The sequence below is a fragment of the Cimex lectularius genome, unplaced genomic scaffold (assembly GCF_000648675.2).
Source record: "Cimex lectularius strain Harlan isolate CLEC.00 unplaced genomic scaffold, Clec_2.1 scaffold123, whole genome shotgun sequence".
In the NCBI taxonomy this organism is placed as follows: domain Eukaryota; kingdom Metazoa; phylum Arthropoda; class Insecta; order Hemiptera; family Cimicidae; genus Cimex; species Cimex lectularius.
In genome coordinates, this window is record NW_019392886.1 from 1,207,669 (window position 1) to 1,213,363 (window position 5,695).

Sequence of the window (5,695 nt, forward strand, 5' to 3'; positions counted from 1 at the left end):
AGAGAAATGTTTAGATTAAAAGATATCACGATTTTCCGACGCCAGGACGTGATATCTTTCAAAATCGATAAAAAGCGAAATTACTCTGAAATGGTTGAGAATCGGACCATGGACAATATGAACTTTTTTGTTCATTTTAGGGTGAAGAATCTATTGGAGAAGTTTGTAGCACGAGTAGCAATTCACCCTGTATATTGAAATAATTAGTGCAATAAATTTCTATAATCGTATCTAGGAATTCACGAAATTCTACCCTAGTTCGTTTTTGTTAATTAATGTTTACATGGTATAAACATATATTTGGATCTATTGTGACAATGTATAACGTTATTGTAATAAAGAAACGGAAGTCAATATATTTGAAATCGTGATTACCAAAAATAAATTTTCTATTTAAAATAAAAGTAAAATCTGCTATCATGGCTTGGATTTTAAAAATCTAATACGTCAGATATGACAAACTATTATACGTTATTAGGATCTTCAATGAAATTCAGTTTAAATACGTAATATGCAATTATTAGAATATACATGATACAAAAGTTTATAGGCTTATTAACATAACGTTATTATATATAAACATAATTATATTAACATAACGTATAAACATATATTTGGATCTATTGTGAGAATATATAACTTTATTTTTATAAAGAAACGAAAGTCAATATATTTTAAATCATGATTATGAAAAATAAATTTTCTATTGAAAATAAAAGTAAAATCTGCAATCATGGCTTGGATTTTAAAAAAACTAATACGTCAGATATGACAAAATATTATAGGTTTTAGAATCGTCATTGAATCCAGTCTAAAAATATAATATGCAGTATATTATGTTTATTAGAATATACATGGTACAAAAATTTATAGGCTTATTAACGTAATATATATTGATATAACTGGTACGATAAATTTGTATAATTCGTATTTAGGAATTTACGAAATTCTATCCTAGGTCGTTTTTTTTAATTAATGTTCACATGGTATAATGCGACAATGTATAACTTTATTTTTATAAAGAAACAAAAGTCTATGTATTTTAAATCATGATTATCAAAAATAAATTTTCTAGTTAAAATAAAAGTAAAATCTGCTATCATGGCTTGGATTTTAAAAATCCAATACGTCAGATATGACAAAATATTATGCGTTATTAGAATCCTCGATTAAATTCAGTCTATAATATGCAGTATATTATGTTTATCAGAATATAAAATATAAAAGTTTATAGGCTTATTAACAGAATATATATTCTTATATTTTGATCTCAACAGTTTAACTTATGATTTTTTTTTCTTGAAGGTGGAATAATAGGTCATGTCAAAAAAATCACAACCAGTTTTTATCCACACACAGAACAAATATTTCTTACATTTTTAAATCAACATGATTATCATTGTTTCTTCACTACATTGACTACTCACTTCACTACTGAAAATTGAATGCAAAGACTGCAAGAAAGTGTACTGTGGTGAAACCAAACAATACCTAAAGAATAGAATTTATCAACATAAATATACAGTGCACAATTGTAAAAACAATGAACATGCAGTTGTTGAAGGTCATACATTTTTATTTGATGATGTTAGTATTGTTACAAAGGAAAGAGATAGTAAAAAACTTAAGTTCCTCGAGGCCATTTACTTAAAAAAAGATAAACTGTCTATCAGTTAGTCAAGATTGTGATATGATAAGTGATTTCTATTTGAATTTGTTAAACAAAACAGAAAAATAATCCAGTCCATTTTAAACTTTGGAGGAAACTTAAATTCTGTGATAATTGTGATAATAATTGTTAAAATGTTGTTAATAAAATAAATAAAAATTGTTGTTTAAAAGTGGATTTTAAAAAATGTAATTTTAACTGTTGAGTGTTTTTTTATTGTTAGTTGATCTGTGATAAGATGTTGATAAATGGTTGAAACGTCACATGAAAAGTTGTGATAAGAGTCAGACTCAAAATATTAAAACGTTTGTTCAGAGTCTGAAAGACTTAAATATGTCAACCACACTGCCTCTTTTTTAAAATGAACTGTTATAAAAATTTAATGACTAACGACCACTGTTTTAACCATTGTAAGTAGTTAAGAAACAATGATAACCATGTTGATACAAAAATGAAAAAAAAATTTGTTCTGTGTACAGGCGTTAACTCACCTGAGGAAGGATTAAAATAAATCCGAACGTTGTGAATAAAAACTGGTTGTGGTTTTTTTGAGATGACCTATTATCCCACCTTCAAGAAGGAAAAATCATAAGATACTATATATTCGTATAATTGGTACGATAAATTTATATAATTCTTATCTAGCAATTTACGAAATTCTATACTATTTCATTTTTGTTAATTAATGTTTACATGTATAAATATATATTTGGATCTACTGTGATAATGTATAACTTTTTGTCATAAAGAAAAAAAAGTCAATGTTTTACATTTAAGCAAAGTTTTACAATTTCTACAATAAATAATACAAAAAAGGTTAAAATGGCATTTTGAAATGTGGGTGAATTCATGAACGCGGCATTAGTTTAATTTTTGTGTTTGTTAATTAATATTGTGAAAAAACCTACAATATTAATCTGTGTTTAATTATTTATTAGACGTTTAAAAAAAATAAATAGCAAGGAACTCGAATGGACTTGTCGATATTTATGTTATTGTTCTTTTCAGAGACAACTCTTCGAATCAAGTTATGTAAGTATAATCCGGCCAGATTCAAGCCTTTAGTTTGTCAAGCTGGCTACATTATTTTATATAATAGGTTCGAAACAAAGATTTGTAGGAGGAAAAAGGAACAATTGATTATTTTTATTGAAAGCTGATCCAATTCAACATGAATCAATATTATAAAGTGACTGATAGAACGATTGTTAAGATTTGATTTTTTAACCATAGAAAATTGTCCAATCTTCATAAATTTTATTATTTAAAATTTGTCATAAAAATTATTTTTGATAGGTTGACACTAATAAGGGTAATTATAAATTATTCAGAAATCGTGAGATGCGGTCTGGTGTGATGTAGGTTTAGACCGCATCTCACGATTTCTGAATAACTATCGATTAACGGTCACTAATCACCACACGTAATTATAAATTTTATAGTACAGATGACAGGTTAATCTGTTTATACGATTTATTGTTACGTATTCAATTTTTAATCAAAACAACAAAATACAAAGACAATAAATCGGAAACAATGATTTACCGTTTCTAAAATAAATAATACACAAAAGGTTTAACCGAGATTTTGAAAAATCGGTAAATTTAACGTGGCAACATACCGTTGACCCTTCAGAGCGTGACCTTACAAACTATCCAGTTTCAGAAAATCGATCCGGGATACTTAAACTTAAATTACATTTAAAAATTTGATGTTTTTCTGTCTGTATTCTAAACCTAACCTCTAAAGCACCTTTCGTTTTCTCATAAACCACAAGCTAATTACGACCAGCTAATATGAAAAATAATTTTAAGAGGAAAATATAAAGAATTATCTTTTAAAACGAAGGAAATGGTTTTTAACAAATATAAAGCATTGATGTATTTTCAATGATTAAACCGTTTTTCTAATGATTCCTGAGTATATTGTTTTATTTATGACAGTAATAAAATATAAATATAAATAAAATATAAAAAGTAAACAAATATTTTTGAAAAAATATTGAAGTTTGAAAAATTAATCATGTAAGTTTTTATTTACACTGGATTTCAAAAACTACTAGTAGAATTAGGTTTTGAAAAATTTCTTTAAACTAAATTTTATATCTCATATATTTGGCTGATATCAGTCTACATACAATATTATAATTATATATGAAAAGACAGGGAAGGCAAATTTGAAAAAAATATAAGTTCATTCCTTAATTTTTCTACAAATACAACTTCATCAAGACATAAAAATTATTTTTAATAATTTAAAATTTTAGTAGACCTCGCCCACTCTGTTTATTCAAAATCGATTGAAACCATGATTTTTAATAATACAAGGTTTTATATTTATTAGCTAACCTTGTAAATTAGTAGAAATAATTTCAAAGTCCTGATGATAAGAAATATTCATAGAAAGTTTTACGAATAAATGAGCGTTTTTCTTTCTTTCAAATTCGACTTATCCCTGATTTTTTGTATCCAATTGTCTTGTTATAAACAATAAAGTGTACTAATAAATCTAATTTTTGAATGAGGTTAACCATTAAAGGATAAATTTAATTAAACCGATCTCTCGGCAGGACAGTTTGGAGACTTTCATTGTTAAAAGTTTCGCGATTTTTTTCTCTCTCTCCAGCTTTATAATGGGACGGAGGCTTGAAGTCAGTTAAATCTTCGGACTTAATTTAATTTGACCACGTTAAATTTTCCGGCTTTTAAAGCGGCACCAAATCCAAACGACCCGTCGACTCGTATCAAAACCTTTGCGGAAATGACTTCCGACTCGTGCCAATCGGCCCCTTTTCTAACGTTTGACTGACAAATTGGACCAATAAGTTCAAAATTGAAAATGGAAAGTTTTTTTTATATTTATTTTCAAAACGATTCAAGAATGTTATGAGATTAATATTTTTGTAATAATTATTAATACTATACAATTTTTGATACATTTAAACTTGCAACAGAAAAGTAAGTAATTAAAAATTAAAAAAAAACTATATATTTCTATTTGGTTTCCTCAAAGGTCTAAATTATATATTTAAGAATAGTTCTATTATCTCTAGTTTTATTTGACTGCATGTTTTACCTTCATTAAAAACAAGACTGAATATATCAAAGATTGACTAAAATATATCTTTTTTTTTAAATAAGTAATGATCAGCTGTTGAGGATTTGCTGAAAAATATTTTACAAACGAACACCACCACTTTTTAGAAGAGATATATTTAATTTTAAAATTTGAGGTGTAAAACGATAAATCACATGGTAAGGAGGGGAAAGTGCTTGAATAATAAAGGATAAAAGGCAAAAATCCATTTCGAAATTTACCTCTGCGCTCGGTGGTTATTTTTTGAACGGCCTAGCCTGCGGTCGCACTTATTTCATGAATTGTTCGGGGGCGGTATCAACAAGTGGGTGGCAGTTGCCTTAGAGGCAGGGGTCCACAACCTGTTGTGCCGGTGTTGCGCTGGGCACTGTGCTGCCGCCGCCTTTTGCCGCCTCCAGTTTTGGCCGCAGGCGCACTCGCTTCTGCCCCAATCAATACACCGCTCCCCGGGCCTGCCATTGCCCTGGGCAGCAACCAGAGAGACGGTCACCTTCCGTCGAATTGATGATCGAAAAGAAAAAAAAAACTTTTCCTATAGTGACGGTTTAAATATTTACTTTATGGCCTCCACATATACGAACAACGTATACAAATACGTTTTGACTTTTTTTCCCCCAGCGGTAATAATATTTGCAAATCTTCTCTCAAATATAAGCCTATGGACAATAATACATACACACGGAAAATATTGTCAATAAAACTTTCTCAAGAATTCAAAAAGACACCAGATCCAACAAGAAGTTTCAAAACACCTGAACTAACAACAAAATTGCTATTCATAGAATAAATTTTTTCTTTGCTTATTTTCACAATAATTAACAAGATGATGAAAAATCTATCTATACGATAATAAGAAAAAAGCAAACATAAAAACTATCCAAGATAAAAAAGAAATATTCAACAAAAATGATTTTTCTAATAGTTTATAAT

The 5,695-nt window shown here is 28.0% G+C and overlaps 1 protein-coding gene across 2 annotated transcripts in view; it reads right to left on the reverse strand.

The window, feature by feature from the left end:
- Window positions 1–5,105, reverse strand: part of LOC106673401 (SCY1-like protein 2) — a 456,897-nt gene extending 451,792 nt beyond the window's left edge. For both annotated transcript variants that reach the window (XM_024229052.1, XM_024229051.1), the window contains exon 1: window positions 4,987–5,105. The gene's annotated coding sequence lies outside the window, so the exon portion shown is untranslated. The remainder of the gene's footprint in view (window positions 1–4,986) is intronic.
- Between the last annotated feature and the right edge of the window lie 590 nt (window positions 5,106–5,695).